Here is an 18596-nt window from a genome sequence, read left to right as displayed (position 1 = left end):
GTAGATCATAGCAAAAGCGTTTGAACCCGACCAAGTATCCCCTCGGCAAAGTTGAACCGCCAAGACTCCTCGGGCATTCGCCCAGGAAGAGCCCATCTTCCCAGTAGAATGGGCCTCCACCGACCCCGGTGACGGCAATCCAGCCGAAGAAGGAACATGTCAAATAGCATCACAGATCCAGTGTGTAACAGACTGCATAACACAGTCACCCAAACCCTGCTGGGAACATACCAGACAAACAGAACCACGGGTTCTCCAAACTGAGCCCAACTGGCGACCAAAATATTAAAATCCCTGGCTACATTGAGAGAAATTGAATCAGCTAATGCCTAAGTAACCACCGGCATCAAAATAGACCGATTTCTGCGAAACCCAGAAACCACTCTTGGCAGAACTACTAACCGAGTTCTTAAGTCCTCTCTAACCACATGAAAGATCAAACAAGGCTCTTGTGAGACAAAACCACCACTTCCGACACCCGCCTTGCGGATGTCAAAGCCAAGAGCACAACCCCTTTCCAAGAGAGAAATTTTTGTAAAGAAATTATTAGGCTACACTGCACAGAAATGAAGCCCAACTTTAAGCTCGCATCCACACCGGTTTGCAAAGTATGGATAAGAACGACCTAGCTGAAAGTCTTCAATAGGCCTTCCTGGATACACACCAAAACCCATAGTCACACCAACTACAGTAGTAAAGCTTAGCCGTTATTTCTTCTTAGTCTTAAGAATTGAGGAAATGACTACACTGGGAACACCCTTTCAGTTTAGGATATGGCATTCAACCGCCACGACGTCAGACGCAGCCGCGGTAAGTCTTGAAACACGCCCTGATCTTGACGTAACAGATCCTCACGTAGAGGAAGAGGGCAGGAATCCTCTGTGAGTAAACATGAAAAAACTAGATAGCAAACCCTCCTTGGCAAGACCGGGTCCAAGAGAATCGCCTGAACCTTTTTTTTATCTCCCGTTTATCACCTTCAGAAAAAGTGAAAGCGGAGAGACCACATAGACCGACTAAAAACACCCACGGTGACACGAGGATGTCCACTGCTATCCCTGAGGCCTCTCGTTGAGGCGAGACCTCAACAAATCCAATTGTGACATTCCTCAAAGACTTGTAACGTCTGTGAAAACTACTCGATGATGACTGAATTTCTCCCAGTATGGAGATCGCGTCAGCAGAGGAAATCTAGTTCTCAGTCGTTCACCTCTGGAACGAAGGCTGCTAATATAGCATTTATCAGACTTTCCACCCAATGGCAAAACTGTGCGTCATCTGCCATTACCGCTCTTCTCCTAGCTCCGCCATAGCGGCTTACTAATGTAAGAGGCACGGGGGTGGGGCCCTGGAGAACAAAGTTCGGCGCGCTCACTTACCAGGCCTACGTACCTCACGCCTCCCGTCCTCCACCTTCAGTCCGCCGAGGTAGCTCAGACGATACTGGCACACGTCCAGACACAGAAGAACTTCCTGGGGTGACCTGAAACAAATGGGGGGGGGGGACACTACGCAGAGGTGGCCTACACTGGGCTCAGTGAAGGGTCATCATTGGCACTTGTGGCCTCAGACTGGGTGCCCCCGTAGTGGTGCGAAGCACCAGGGGCGACCCTGAACGAAAACGCCCAAAGGGGAGGTGGGGGAGGGGCAACATACACCACGAACACACACAAAACACTTTTATGCTCACCAGCTATATACTCGGCTTCCGCCAGACGACTGGCCCTTCTTCTTCTTTCAACCTGTAAGAGAACACACAACACAGCCCACGGGACGTGGCGCTGCTTACGCTTTATGACGGAGAGACACTTATACAGAGGTTATAGCACAACACCGTAATACTGTTTCAACCTTGTGGTACTCACCAACGCGTACTTCCGACAGCCTACCTTTCATGGGGGCCTGGCTGTGGGGAAAACTGAGAACTCATCACAAATGCGGCGTAGCGCCAACTTATGCGAACCTGCTGCATAGCCCCGACTTCAGCAACCTGCGGCGTAACGCCGACTTCAGCAACCTGCGGCGTAATGCCGACTTCAGCAACCTGCGGCCTATCGCCGACTTCAGCAACCTGCGGCCTATCGCCGACTTCAGCAACCTGCGGCCTATCGCCGACTTCAGCAACTTGCGGCCTATCGACGACTTCAGCAACCTGCGGCCTATGGCCGACTTCAGAAACCTGCGGCGTAACGCCGACTTCAGCAACCTGCGGCGTAACGCCGACTTCAGCAACCTGCGGCCTAGCGCCGACTTCAGCAACCTGCGGCCTATCGCCGACTTCAGCAACCTGCGGCGTATCGCCGACTTCAGCAACCTGCGGCGTAACGCCGACTTCAGCAACCTGCGGCCTAGTGCCGACTTATGTACACACCATTGCGTTGGGCCTCCTTGCCCTGGATGCCCCCTGCCAATGTCTGCCTAACTGTGGGGGATAATGGGGGCCTAACGCCCTTTGCTGCTCAGGCCTGGTGCCTGCTTTTGCCCCACGGGCCTAGTGCCCACCTAAGGTGCTTCCGGCTAGTGGGCCTAATGCCCCCTTTGGTCCCCCGGGCCTAGCGCCCGCCTAATGCGCCTCAGGCCTAGTGCCTGCATGCCCCCCGGGCCTGGTGCCCGAACCCCTGGTGGTCTAGGGGAGGGCGGGGGGCGACACCGCCTGTACTTACCCGTCCAAAGGGCCACGGCTGGACCAAGCCTGGTCCGACCACGCCCACCGCGTTGTCTTCGCCAGAGGTGGGATGGCTCCCACCACCTCCGGGCTTCCTGGAGACTTCACCTGGGCAGCGGTGGCCTGTGCAAGCTCTTTCGCGTTGCACACCGCTGTCCCAGGGCTTCCGAGGTCTTCACCGACGGGGGTCGGCTCCTTGTACTTCACCCGGCGGGCGGCGGCGTGTCTCAGCTCTTTTGCAACTACCGCCGCCCTCCGGGACTTCCGGCGCCGTCTTCTTTCTTCACTCTTCAGGAGCTCTTCTCCGCTCCTTCTCCGTCGCCGAACTGACTTCCCACGCCCGGCGCTGGCTAAAACAAACCAGTGCCGGGGGGCGGGGCTATGACGCGGCGAGCCGGGATTGGCTCGCCGCCGCCACTCCCGATTGGCTGCCAGTTCACGAGCCGCGATTGGCTCGCGGCTGGCGCCAAATTCAAAAAGCGGCGCTGTGATTGGCGGGGCCTGAGTCCCGGAGGATGCAGGCCCGCCGCCATCACCCGCGTGGAGCAGCGGTGGATATTCACCGCCGCCCCCACGCCCGCTGCCGAACTCTGCAACCGGCCGAGCAGGGGAAGACCGGACCAGGCCCGGCCCCCATTGCTGCCCGGAGCCAGTGCGACCTCCGGCCCCATGGGATGGCGCCGAGCCATCCCAGGTAAGGAGGGAGGTGCAGGCTAGTAGCAGGGCCAGTGACCGCACGAGTACACTGGCCCTTGCTACATTCCTCCACGCTTTTTCCTTTGTGGTCCCCACAAAGCTGAAGATTGCCCTTGTCCTGGCGTCAGGACCTTCATCGCTAGTTCTGGCGGTTGGCCCCCGTTCAGGTGCCCCATCCGCTGTATCTGCGCCTGCACCTGTGGAGGGAAAACTCACCTTCCCCCTTTGGCCTGGGGGTGCTATCCCCTTGGGGACCACCGTGGGGGGTAGATCCTCGATGGCGGTGGCCTCCTGGAGCTGGTTCCGGCGCTCTAGGACACTGGATTCCCCATCTGATGACATATCCTCCCACCCGTCGTCGTCATCCGGGTCGTCTGCAGGTTGGTCAGCAACACCGGGTTCCTCATCGGATGACATGGTCTCCCACTCGTCGTTGTTGGATTCTTCAAGGATATCCGTAATCTGGTCGGAGACACTTGATTCCTCATCAGATGACACAGTCTCCCACCCATCGTCGTCGGGGTCTTCCAGGTCGGTCCAGCTGGAGGATAGGTCGTCCCTAGGCCAGGGGCACTCGGGCCGTTCGTGGTCGGGAACTCCGCAGCCTGTACATCTCTCTACCTCCCCTTCGCTCCGGTCGTCGTCCCAGGTGCAGCCCTTGTGGTCGCCGCCGTAGTCGTCACAGGCAGACCAGTTGACCTCCCACATCCAACGCTCCTCCTGGCTCCTGTCCGACGCTCCCTTCCTCTCGGCTTGCCCTTGGCGCCAATTCCTAATCGCCCGGGCTGAGGCGTGTGGGCAATCTGGCAATTCATGGTCCACTTCTCCACAGAGCGCGCACCAGGGCTCGTCTAAGCTCCGCTGGGTCCAGTGTGGCCCCTCCGATTGGACGGCTTGGTCGCTGCACTCTCGGGGCCAATCCCTATGTTCCACGGGGATCGTTGATCTTGGGGGCTCGGTTGTGAAGTAATGCCCGCCGCTATGGATCCCTGCGACCAACGGCTGCGTCTCGACATCCACTCTAGCAGCAGGTGGCCGGGGGTACTCCTCTGTCTGCTGGCCCGTCCGGTAGGGGTCGGTGGTGGCTTGATGACGCTTCTTCTGGCGGCGCTCCTCTCGGTTACGCTTTACGGCTTGCTGCACTGCCCGTAGTAGGTCAGCGGACGTGAGGACGGGCCAGTTACTTCTATCCTCACATGCCAGGGGGTGGATCCGTTCCGGTGGCGTTCTCCACATCGTGTCTGTCGTCCGCAGATCCTGCCAGCTACGCCAAATGTAAGAGGCACGGGGGTGGGGCCCTGGAGAACAAAGTTCGGCGCGCTCACTTACCAGGCCTACGTACCTCACGCCTCCCGTCCTCCACCTTCAGTCCATCGAGGTAGCTCAGACGATACTGGCACACGTCCAGACACAGAAGAACTTCCTGGGGTGACCTGAAACAAATGGGGGGGGGGGACACTACGCAGAGGTGGCCTACACTGGGCTCAGTGAAGGGTCATCATTGGCACTTGTGGCCTCAGACTGGGTGCCCCCGTAGTGGTGCGAAGCACCAGGGGCGACCCTGAACGAAAACGCCCAAAGGGGAGGTGGGGGAGGGGCAACATACACCACGAACACACACAAAACACTTTTATGCTCACCAGCTATATACTCGGCTTCCGCCAGACGACTGGCCCTTCTTCTTCTTTCAACCTGTAAGAGAACACACAACACAGCCCACGGGACGTGGCGCTGCTTACGCTTTATGACGGAGAGACACTTATACAGAGGTTATAGCACAACACCGTAATACTGTTTCAACCTTGTGGTACTCACCAACGCGTACTTCCGACAGCCTACCTTTCATGGGGGCCTGGCTGTGGGGAAAACTGAGAACTCATCACAAATGCGGCGTAGCGCCAACTTATGCGAACCTGCTGCGTAGCCCCGACTTCAGCAACCTGCGGCGTAACGCCGACTTCAGCAACCTGCGGCGTAATGCCGACTTCAGCAACCTGCGGCCTATCGCCGACTTCAGCAACCTGCGGCCTATCGCCGACTTCAGCAACCTGCGGCCTATCGCCGACTTCAGCAACTTGCGGCCTATCGACGACTTCAGCAACCTGCGGCCTATGGCCGACTTCAGAAACCTGCGGCGTAACGCCGACTTCAGCAACCTGCGGCGTAACGCCGACTTCAGCAACCTGCGGCCTAGCGCCGACTTCAGCAACCTGCGGCCTATCGCCGACTTCAGCAACCTGCGGCGTATCGCCGACTTCAGCAACCTGCGGCGTAACGCCGACTTCAGCAACCTGCGGCCTAGTGCCGACTTATGTACACACCATTGCGTTGGGCCTCCTTGCCCTGGATGCCCCCTGCCAATGTCTGCCTAACTGTGGGGGATAATGGGGGCCTAACGCCCTTTGCTGCTCAGGCCTGGTGCCTGCTTTTGCCCCACGGGCCTAGTGCCCGCCTAAGGTGCTTCCGGCTAGTGGGCCTAATGCCCCCTTCGGTCCCCCGGGCCTAGCGCCCGCCTAATGCGCCTCAGGCCTAGTGCCTGCATGCCCCCCGGGCCTGGTGCCCGAACCCCTGGTGTTCTCTTACAGGTTAAAACAAACCAGTGCCGGGGGGCGCCACTCCCGATTGGCTACCAGTTCACGAGCCGCGATTGGCTCGCGGCTGGCGCCAAATTAAAAAAGCGGCACTGTGATTGGCGGGGCCTGAGTCCCGGAGGATGCAGGCCCGCCGCCATCACCCGCGTGGAGCGGCGGTGGATATTCACCGCCGCCCCCACGCCCGCTGCCGAACTCTGCAACCGGCCGGGCAGGGGAAGACCGGACCAGGCCCGGCCCCCAGTGCTGCCAGGAGCCAGTGCGACCTCCAGCCCCATGGGATGGCGCCGAGCCATCCCAGGTAAGGAGGGAGGTGCAGGCTAGTAGCAGGGCCAGTGACCGCACGAGTACACTGGCCCTTGCTACATTTACGCCACTGCTGACAAGTCGTCTAGCAGAACTAACACGGACAGAACACGAAGAATACAGTTGTCGAAACTAACTCTTAATTCAAAAAAGCTTATAGCAATCAAGCTTTTCAACATGACTTATCCCCTGGAAACACGTCCCTTGCAAGTAATGCTCCCCCGTCGCGGAAATCTGTATGCACGGACACCAGGATCTACACCTGGAACCCGAATCTTCATCCCTCTAGAGGGAGAGAACTGAGCCGACACCACAGGAACGATGTCCTGGCCATTATGATTATATTCAGGTGCATGTGCAGGCGAGACCCGGACCACATTTCCCACTGGTCTCTTGACAGCCACTCTAGCATTAGACCCGCTCGCCAAAAAAGGCCTCTCAGGCCGCACCCAACCGGTTTAGTAACGGAACCACTTGATGAAGCGTCACAGTAACGCCGATCCAACTTTGGATCCTCAGACCTCTTTTCATATGGAAAAATACCGAACCTTAACCGGTCATTAGCTACTCTGAAACCCACCTCCGACATCTGTGCCGTTGGAAACCACAGCCAATCCTCGTGTCGAAGAACAGTCAGAGTGAAACAACGATGCGCCCCTTTTATACAGAGACAACCGGACAATGTCCTGAACCTGACGCACCTCTGTATGGCGTCACGTACTATCTTCCCTTCCATAGTGGAACGGCAAGAACTATTAGAAAAACAGTAAGGGGAAACAACCGTAACTCAGAATGTTCTCCTTTGGATTCCATAGAAAACCCACAGCTCCTAGTCTATTCCTGGACCAACTGAAAATTAGTAGACGAGTGCCCACCGGAGTGGGGACCAGCCCGACAGACTCAATGACAAGTGGTGGATGTAGAGGAAACAGAAAACGACATCCACTACTGCAACCCAACAAGGCTGCAGAACTCTTACCTTTTCACCTTCCACTGTCTGCACCGAAAAGGAAAAAACGAACGGTATCGAACCGGTTAAAATGACAGCATCCCACAAAAGAATGCGTCACCAACCATTGTGAAGGAGGCTAACTCACGAAGTTAGACTTACCAGTGGTATCCGCTGAGATTGCCCGGAGACATCCTCAGCATTTTTCCGGTCACACCTCCTGCTGTCACGTGGCAGTCTGCTGTAATGTTATAAGATAGAATCAACATAGGCAAGCCTACCCACTCTGGGTAGGGTAATTCTATCGGATGCCTACCCGAATACAACATTCCCTCAAGTGCATACAGTGCAAATAAGGTCCACGTATAGAAATAAAATTTAACTTAGCTGCCTGTGTACGATCCTTTGCGATCGGGCTCTGCGTCGACCAGGAGTTGACTGCCATAATTTTCTCTCCGTGTTGTGAAGAGAATAATATTCGGACTCCTTGAGAGGATCGAAAACCAACTCGTCATGGCCAATCTAGAGCTTAATCAACAGAGCGAACAGCACATGAGAAGAGTACCATTATTTCAGCCTTCATGAATATACATCATGTAATACACAATAAAACACATATATCCTAACCATGCATATATAAACCTATATCTACATATATACACATATAGATATAACCTATACGCAAGTGGATTGTCCAGACCTGTCAGGTCCCTAGTGACAGTAATGTGTTGTGAATGTGTATGACCATGTACTGACATGCCCCCGATGTGGATCTACCAGGAACGCTATGGTCGACAGAAACTTAGTAAATGTCGACAGCAAGGAATATCAAGCGGGCAAAAAATAATAATAATCTTGGAACCCCGAGGGGTCTGAGGGAAGGATACAAATACAATTTTGATAACACTCCCCCCACATATACCTATAAAGATACATATATATAAATATATATATATATATACAGGTACAAGGCCATAACAGCCTAATAGTTTTTTTATTTGTTTTTTTTACCCAGGAAATACCGTTGATGCCGACAGCGCATCCCCAAACCACTTTATCTCCCCTATCGTGTTTACTGTTCCAAGCACACAAACACCCATTTGCTAATACTTAATTTTCTGAATCAAGTACCGCCCACGCCGGCGAAGCCGACAGTTATCCCCACAGCAGCTTGTGTCAAAGCCCTCACACCTGTCGACATATGTCGACTAACCAATAGTTGGTACAAACAGGGAAACAGTGCAGTTATGACATACAAGAGTGATTATGCATCCATTATCAAAACATAATGCTATATGGCACCCATATAGCATTAAAAAAAAAACATGCCCCCCCTCCATCTTACTATCCAGCAAGTCCTGGCGGGGATCTGGGGAAAATGGCGCTGACTCCTCTGTGAGGGCTTAAGCCACTTCCTGGCCCGCTCAATATATAAATAAATATATATATCCCTAACTTGAGCTGGGGCTTATATACAGGGAGTAACCCCCTGTTTATACCCCTATAGGTATAAACAGCCCAGGGCGCCCCCCCCCCCGCGCGCCCCGCACCCACGGAAGCCCTTGGTGTGTGGGAGCCGTGGAGCGCAGCGTGTACGCTGTGGTGCCCCGGCGGGGTGAAGACACCCGGTGTCCGGGTATGTTCCCCCGCCCGGGATCATTCACTAAATGCTGCTCAGGACGCTCCCCCCCAGCGCCCTGCACCCTGCAGGCTTCTGGTGTATGGGAGCAGGGAGCGCAGCGCTACCGCTGCTGCTCCCGCCCGTTCGCGGCGCACTGGTGGGGCGGGCACCGAAGGATGACCCCCCGCCAGTGAAGTACAAAACACAAATACACAAATACATATATATATATATATATATATATATATAGATATACTGCCCAGGGCGCTCCCCCCCAGCGCCCTGCACCCTGCAGGCCGATGGCGTGTAGGAGTGGGGGGCGCAGCACTACCGCTGCTGCTCCCTCCCGCTCGCGGCGTACTGGCGGAGCGGGCACCGAAGGATGTCCCCCCGCCAGTAAAGTACACAATATATATATATATATAAATATACTGCCCAGGGCGCTCCCCCCCCTAGCGCCCTGCACCCTGCAGGTGATGGTGTGTGTGGGAGCAGGGAGCACAGCACTACCGCCGTTGCTCCCCCCTGCGGCACACTGGCGGGGTGACCATACCCGGTGCCCGGGCACCTAAATATGTCCCCCCGCCAGCTCCTAGACCCTCAGCAACATGCCCCCAGGGCGCTTCCCACCAGCGCCCTGCACCCTGCCACTGCACCCTGCCAGAGACGTTGGTGTGTGGGAGCATGGAGCGCAGCACTATCGCTGCTGTTACCTCCGTTACTGAAGTCTTCTGCCGTCACTGAAGTCTTCTTTACTTCCAATACTCACCCGGCTTCTTTCTTCAGGCTTCTGTGAGGGGATTGACGGTGTGGGGCCGGGAACAAGCAGCCAGGCGCACCAAGTGATCGAACCCTCTGGAGCTAATGGTGTCCAGTAGCCGAGAAGTAGAGCCTTTAAACTAAGAAGTAGGTCTGCTTCTCTACCCTCATTCCCACGCTGCAGGGAGCCTGTAGCCAGCAGGTCTGCCTGAAAATAACAAACCTAACATAAAGTCTTTCAGAGAAACTCAGGAGAGCTCCCCTAGTGTGTGACCCATCACTCCTGGGCACAAAGTCTAACTGAGGTCTGGAGGAGGGGCATAGAGGGAGGAGCCAGTTCACATCCAGTTTAAGTCTTCATAGTGTGCCCAAGCTCCTGCGGATCTGTCTATACCCCATGGTTTTTTTTGGAGTCCCCAGCATCCTCTAGGACGTATGAGAAATAATAATAAAAATAAAACACATATACTGTACTCCTGCCTAGCCTCCCCCCTCACATTGCCCACTTGCCTCAGCCCCACAGTGGGAGATGAGATGATTTTGTTGCCGGCTGTCTTCTCCCTCTTCTCTACAGATGCTGCATACCACTGGCTGTCTGCTGTACAGGAAGGCACTGGAAAGGCAGCCAGGCAGGTGGATTGGCAGTAGAGGTTGCCGGACTGTCAGGCAGAGGGAGGCTTTGCCTGGTAGACAGGGAGAGGGAGGCTCTGGCGGGCGGTCAGGGAGAGGGAGGCTCTGGCGGCGATCAGGGAGAGGGAAGCTTTGCCGCGCGGACAGTGAGAGGGAGTCTGTGGCGGGAGGTTGCACTGGAGGTGACAGGCACCTATGTGCAGTGGCGTGGGACTGTGACGGTGCTAACACGACAGCGCAACGCCCGGCTCCATGTCTATTTAATGGGCCGGTTGGCCCTGACTACGGGAAGATATTGCAGCGGGTGGGAATAGTAGAGTAGCAGTTGGTCGAGGGAGCCGGACACGGTTCTCGGCGCCCCCTCAAACCCAGCGCCCGGGGCACGTGACCCCTTAGCCCCCCCTAGTTACAGCCATGCCCTAATCACATGCCATGCCCTCATTTTCATCACACCTTCTAACCCTTCCTCATCCACTCCCAAGCTCATGCCTACCTTTTCCTCCTCAGTCCTCATCCAGTCCCCTCACCAGTCACAGCCAGGCTCCCCTTCCCAGCCTCTAGACTCAGAGTAACTGTCCTCTCTTCCCCCTCCTGACCTCTCTTCCCGCACCCAGCACTGCTCAGCTCCTCACCTTAAACTCAGACTGCTTTTCTGAATACATGGAGATGCAGTGGGCGACTTAGACTATGATGCAGAGAGGCAGTGGGTGACAGGAGGAGGGTGACAGAAGAGAGAGGTGACAGGGAGAAATAGTTGGAGACGGAGAGGCAGTGGATGACAGGAAAGGGTGATGGCGAGAGACAGTGGGTGACAGGGAGGTGACGGGAAGAGGCCGTAAGTGAAAGGGAGAGGGTGATAGGGAAAAGCAGTGGGTAACAAGGTGAAGCAGAGGGTGATCGGGAGTGGGTGATGCCTTGCAGAGGCAGAGGATGACAGGAGAGGGTGATAGGGATATAGTGACTCAGGGGAGAAGCAGAGGGTGAGGGTACCGGGAGAGACAGTGAGAGACATAGAGGCAGTGGGTGACAGAGAAAGGCCGCGGGTGATGGGGAGAGTCAGTAGATAGATAAAAACCCCTTGGCCCATCGATTCTGTCCATGTACATGCACTATTATACACTAGAGTGAATTTTTGTCAGGAACCAATTTATTAACAAGTATATTTTTGGATTGTGGGAGAAAACCGGAGTACCTGGAGAATACCCACGCAAGTACATGGAGAATATACAAACTCCACACAGGGCCATGATGGGAATGGAACCCAAGTGCTCTGAGGCAGTAATGCTAACCACTACACCGTCTGTACTGCCCGATGCAGCGAGCACATTACCATCCCCAGTACGTTGCCCCCCCTCCCCCCCCCCAACTTCATGAAGAGCAGAAAGCACATACCCCTCACTAGTGGACCAGTAAGTATGTCCGCACTTAGAGCAGCATATACCCCCAAAGCAGCAAAAGAGACAATATGCCACCTTTCAAGTGGCGCAGCAAACACATATGAGTATTACCCCCTCGGGAGGTGCCGTGAGGATGACCCACCCTGAAGTAATGTATTGATCCCATACCCCTTCCGCAGGTGGCACAAACACCTGAGACTCCGGAAGCACCTCTCACTGCTCCATGAGGGTGACCGCCGCGGCGTCATGTCACCAAAAGAAAGGGTATACCCGCAGCTGTCCTGACAGTGAAAGTCGGAGCGCAGCCGCAGCAGTAATCGCGGCAGTAGCTGCTCAAACTACTGGACCACCAAGGTAGATGTGGCCGGGGGAACAAGTAGCATTATTTGAAATAACATTTAAAAAAATCTTCTAAACGACAGGGGGAGCACGTTCCTTGGTCCCCCTCCCCGCTGAATCCGCCACTGGCTATGACACTGCCTGGACATGGAGATACTTATTTGCGGTCTGGTCGCCTCTGTCCCATTGAAAATGTTCCTCCCAAAATGGCCACTTCCTCAGAGGAGATAGTTAAAAAGGATGCGGTGGCCATTTTGGGAGGGACAATTTTTAATAGGGGCAGACGCAACAGGTCCGCAGATCCGCAGCGGCAGGTGGGAATCCCCTAACAATGAGCAAGTACCATGGGGACACCTAATTTACACTTATGCCATTGAGTGCAGGATTTGTGGAACAATCCCCAATGCCAGATTGGCTCCCAAGAATTGTACAAGACTTTGCATGTGGGATATGGTATTTATCCCTATGTGGATGAGGGATGGCTTCTGAGGCATCACCGGGTCTAGTGACACCTACTGCACACTCTGTCACCCCCATTGCGCGCCGTCGGACACTCGCGGCAGAAAAAGGAATGTGGCCTAAATTAAAGGGGTGTGTCCTAAATTAAAGGGGTGTGGCCTTGGAGGGAATCCCTGTGACATCACTCCAAGGGCAGCCCAGAGTCCCCGGAGATGCTGGGCTTCTCCCAGAAACCAGTGTCTGTAGTGTCAGCGCCTCCTCTATGACAGGATCTGGGTGCTGCAGGAGAATGTCACACTGCAGCACCCAGCTCCTGTCACTGTGGAGAAGCCAGCATTTTGGTGTCACCCCCTCCGAAGGTGACATCTGGGTGCGGGCCGCACTCCCTTCTGACGCCACTGGATGGCCACCCCTTGCTTGTGAGGACTAGTCATTTTTTCTACGTACAAAATAGCCAGGGTTCTGTTTGCAAAGACAAACACTCCTGAGGTGGGAGTAAGCATGATGGCCAGTATTATTTGGGAGTTTTTACTGTGAAAATGACAAACTCAGAATGTTGAAAGACCCCAAAAGTTTGACCATTAGCTATCTGTTTGCTAATTTGCTGGCAGTCTGAATGGATTATACATAAACTGTACCTCCCAGCCATCCCAATTTCAGTGGGACAGTCCACTTTTCAGGTGCTGTCCTGCAGTCTCACCCGCAGGCTGCAGTGTCCTGTAGATGGGGCTGGGGGCAATTTATCGGTGAATGTATGAGGCGCAGTGGTAAACACATTATTTCTAGAGGGGGTTTCCAAATGCAATCCACAATTTCCCACTCTGTGGAATATTAGAGCAAGTGCTGGAGTCTGGGGAGTCGCGGAAGAACTTAATAATGACCCTGGACATTAATGTAAACATTGCTCTTTTTATACACTTGATAGTGTACAAAATACAGTATTAATAATTAACACTATACAGTGCATCCGGAAAGTATTCACAGCGCTTCACTTTTTCCACATTTTGTTATGTTACAGCGTTTTTTCAAAATGGAATAAATTAATTATTTCCCTCAAAATTCTACACGCAATACCCCATAATGACAACGTGAAAAAAGTTTTTGGAGATTTTTGCAAATTTATAAAAAATAAAAAACTAAGAAATCACATGTACATAAGTATTCACAGCCTTTGCCATGAAGCTTAAAATTGAGCTCAGGTGCATCCTGTTTCCACTGATCATACTTGAGATGTTCCTACAACTGTGGTATACCACCTGTGGTAAATTTAGTTGATTCAACATGATTTGGAAAGGCACACACCTGTCTATATAAGGTCCCACATTTGACAGTGCATGTCTGAGCACAAACCAAGCATGAAGTCAAAGGAATTGTTTATAGATCTCAGAGACAGGATTGTCTCGAGGCACAAATCTGGGGAAGGGTACAGAAAAATATCTGCTCCTTTGAAGATCCCAATGATCACAGTGGCCTCCATCATCCGCAAATGGAAGAAGTTCGGAACCACCAGGATTCTTCCTAGAGCTGGCCGGCCGTGTAAACTGAGCGATCGGGGAAGAAGGGCACTAGTCAAGAAGGTGACCAAGAACCCGACGGTCACTCTGCGAGAGCTACAGCGTTCCTCTGTGGAGAGAGGAGAACCCTCCAGAAGGATAACCATCTCTACAGCAATCCACCAATCAGGCCTGTATGGTAGAGTGGCCAGACGGAAGCCACTCCTTAATAAAAAAGCACATGGCAGCCCACCTGGATTTTGCCAAAATGCACCTGAAAGACTCTCAGACCTTGAGTAACAAAAATGATGAGACAAAGATTTAACTCTTTGGCGTGAATGCCAGGTGTCATGTTTGGAGGAAACAAGGCATCATTCATCACCAGGCCAATACTATCCCTACAGTGAAGCATGGTGCTGTCAGCATCATACTGTGGGGATGTTTTTCAGCGGCAGGAACTGGGAGACTAGTCAGGATAGAGGGAAAGATGAATGCAGCAATGTACAGAGACATCCTAGATGAAAACCTGCTCCAGAGCGCTCTTGACCTCAGACTGGGGCGACGGTTCATCTTTTAGCAGGACAATGACTCTAAGCACACAGCCAAGATATCAAAGGAGTGGCTTCAGGAATGTAAATGTCCTTGAGTGGCCCAGCCAGAGCCCAGAGTTGAATCCGATTGAACATCTCTGAAGAGATCTGAAAATGGCTGTGCACCAACACTTCCCATCCAACCTGATGGAGCTTGAGAGGTGCTGCAAAGAGGAATGGGCGAAACTGGCCAAAGATAGGTGTGCCACACTTGTGGGATCATATTCAAAAAGACTTGAAGCTGTAATTGCTGCCAAAGTTGAATCAGCAAAGTATTGAGCAAAGGCTGTGAATACTTATGTACATGTGATTTCTTAGTTTTTTATTTTTAATAAATTAGCCAAAATCTCAAAAACACTTTTTTCACGTTGTCATTATGGGGTACTGTGTGTAGAATTTTGAGGGGAAAAAAATAATTTATTCTAGTGTAGTATAATGCTGTAACATAACAAAATGTGAAGCGCTGTGAATACTTCCCGGATGCACTGTAGGGTTTCCACAGGTAAACATCGGGGATGTCCTAAAGTAGTACTCAAGGGAGGGGATGAGCATGAGTGGATGTTAGAATCGGCGTCCAAGGGAAGCATCCTGGGAGGCGAAGGTGTCAACGGCATAGAACCTAAGAAACGTGTTCACTAAAGACCATGTAGCCACCTTGCACAATTGTTCTGTCGACGGGCCACGGCGGGCCGCCCAAGAAATTCCAAAAGGCTGAGTAGAATGGGCCTTAATCGAAGCTGGAACTGGAAGACCAGCTTGCGTATAAGCATGTGCAATCACCATTCTAATCCATCTGGCCAGTGTTTGCATATTGGCAGGCCAGCCACGTTTGTGGAAACCAAACAGTACAAAGAGAGTATCAGACTGTCTAATGGGGGTTCTACGGTCCACGTATATATGTAGGGCCCTAACCACATCCAAAGACTGAACCTTACCTGCCAAGTCTGAAGAGATAAAGGAGGTAATTCTGAGTTGATCGCAGCAGGAACTTTGTTAGCAGTTGGGCAAAACCATGTGCACTGCAGGGGAGGCAGATATAACATGTGCAGAGAGAGTTAGATTTGGGTGGGTTATTTTGTTTCTGTGCAGGGTAAATACTGGCTGCTTTATTTTTACACTGCAATTTAGATTGCAGGTTGAACACACCACACCCAAATCTATCTCTCTCTGCACGTTACATCTGGTTTCCCTGCAGTGCACATGGTTTTGCCCAACTGCTAACAAAGTTCCTGCTGCCATCAACTCAGAATTACCCCCAAATCTTAGAGGCCTCATAATTCTGAGCAGCACACCAGGCGAAGTGCGAATGCCACACTTAGAAGCCGGTTTGCGGGCCTTCAGCATAGTGTGAATAATAGCCTCAGGGAACCCTTTGGTCCTTAGGATTGATGCTTCAAGAGCCACGCCATCAAAGCCAGTCTGGAAACAGGCAAGGGCCCTGCTGTAGAAGGTCTTGTCTCTGAGGAAGCAGAAGGGCATGCTCTGCCGAGAGTCCCTGTAGGTCTGAGAAGCAGTGATGTCTGGTCCATGCTGGAGCGATCAGAATGAGAATTCCTCCTTCTTGTTTTAACTTCCGTAGGACCATGGGCAGAAGTGACACTGGAGGGAATATGTAAGGCAGACGAAAGTTCCACGGAACTGCCAATGCGTCCACCAACGCTGCCTGAGGTTCCCTGGTTCGTGATCCAAAGACTTGAACCTTGTGATTGTGTGGAGACGCCATGAGGTCCACATCTGGGAGGCCCCATCTGTCTACCAGGAGTTGGAAGACTTCGGAATGAAGACCCCACTCTCTGGAGTGAACGTCCCGGCGACTGAGGAAGTCCACCTCCCAGTTTAGGGCACCTGGAATGAACACTGCCGATATGGTTGGTATATGGTGTTCCGCGCATTAAAGGATCTTGGATACTCCCAACATTGCCATCCGGCTTCAGGTACCACCTTGATGGTTGATGTAGGCCACGTAGCATTGTCTGATTGTACTTGAACAGACTGGTTCTGTACCAGTGGAAGAGCCAGAGACAGTGCATTGAACACTGCTCTCAATTCCAGAATATTGATATGAAGCAGGGATTCTTCCCTGGTCATATCACAGGGAATTTAGCAGTATACTTCTGACAAAAGTGTGTCACCATCAAATAAGCTTCTCATAATCGAAAAAGACTCTCTGTGGCAACAGATAATTGGTCCGTAATTAACTCTCACGCTCTGAGAGATTTGGGACCTGGGTTAGGTAAAGGAGGATCTGGGTGTCTGGTTTCTTTGCACAAGAGACGAGCAGGATGGATAAAGGTTCTTCTTATGGGTTTATTCAGAATTACAATAGGCTGAGCACCAGGAAAGACTATCATACCATGAGAATTGCTCTAGCATGTGTGGCTGACCGTGATCCGACGAAGGCTGGGAAACTTTGGTGGGTCCGGTTACTTTGGGTTGAGACAGTTGACAGGCTAGGCCATGGGTCTGCAACCTGCGGCTCTCCAGCTGCTGTGGAACTACACATCCCAGCATGCCATACCACAGTTTTGCTTTTAAGGCATGCTAAAACTGAGGCACAGGTTACACTAGGCCATAGTGTCCATGCTTCGGAGACAGATTGTCAGAAGTCAAAGGAGGCTGTGGCAGAAACTGGGTCTGAATATTCCGAATTCACAGAAGCAGAGCACAGCACAGGGAGCTTTAGTACAGCTATGGAGAACTGATATCACAGCTACGCTGTTAGAGATGTTGCACTGGCAAATTCTTTTAGCCCAGTGCACAGGTTTATAGCTGTAGAGCTGTCTCACCATTGGCTCCCAAGGACAGCAAACCTCCCTAGAAGTGGATTGGCTCCAGTAGTCAACTGACTAATACCAATATGGTGGCGCACAGCACCTGGCGCCGCCAAACAGAACTCAGCCTGCCTTCCCCCAGCAACCAAGGAAAGAGCTCCTCTGACCCTTGCCAGCCTGCCCGCAACCCTCGCCTGCCACTAGGAGCCCACACCTCTGCCAACAGACCCCACGCCATAAAGTCCAGATGGGTAAGACCCAAGCTTCCTAATGGACCGTGACATTAGGGTGGCTTTTGGACACTTTTTGGGTTATCCAGTATTCTCAGCATGGAACTTGTGGCTCAATATAGGTGCATGAACATATGAAGAATTTTCCCAAGAACTTTCTTCTAGTCCATAACCTTTCCAATCCAACAAATATTGCAGTTGACCATAGCAAATCAGAGAATCAAGTAGTCTCTTAATTTTAAATTCAACTCCCCTCTCAGTAAGTGCCTTTGGAGGACGTGGAAAATTTCTCCTAAACCGGTTCAGGACCTAGTAAGGAAATATGAAAAGAGGAAGGAACTTTAAGATATTGTGTTAACTTAAGTCTGTATGTCACTGGATTAATGACTTCTTCTATCGGAAAAGGACTAATAAAGCGGAGTGCAAACTTCATTGAAGAAACACGTAAACGTAAATTCAGAGTAGAGAGAAAAACTCGATCTCCCACCTTGGTAAGACTCTTCTTTCTGCAGCGGGGTACATTGGTTTCCACAGGGAAACATCGGGGTGTAGAGTTGGATCTTGATCCAGGCACCAACAGGCTAAAGCTTTAGACTGTCCCAGGACGCATTGTGGGGCCTCCTCTATAACCCCGCCTCCAGGCACTGTGAGCTCAGTTTTGTTAACCAGTCCAATGCAGGAGCAGGTAAAAGAGAAGGTAGATGTTATTCAAGTAGAACCACGTTCTCCCTTCTAGCAGAGGCAATAGCCAGTAGGAACAGGACCTTGACCGTGAGTCATTTAAGGTCCACTAACTCAAGAGGTTCAAATGGAGACTCTTGCAGGGCATTCAGGACAACAGACAGATCCCATGGATATAGGGAGGCTGAATCCGTAAAACACCCTGTGTGAAAGTATGAACGTCAGGAATATACGCAAGTTTTCTCTGAAACCAAACCAACAAGGCAGAAATATGAACCTTGAGGGAGGCCAGACGAAGGCCTAAGTCAAGGCCTTGTTGCAAAAAAGCCAGAAGTCTGGTAGTACTGAATTTGTAAGCATCGTAATCCTTAGTAGCACAGCAGGTGAAGTTAGAATTCCAGACCTTATAATAAATCCAC

This window comes from Pseudophryne corroboree, chromosome 6, assembly GCF_028390025.1.
Source record: "Pseudophryne corroboree isolate aPseCor3 chromosome 6, aPseCor3.hap2, whole genome shotgun sequence".
NCBI lineage: Eukaryota > Metazoa > Chordata > Amphibia > Anura > Myobatrachidae > Pseudophryne > Pseudophryne corroboree.
Note: the sequence above shows the minus strand (reverse complement) of the source record.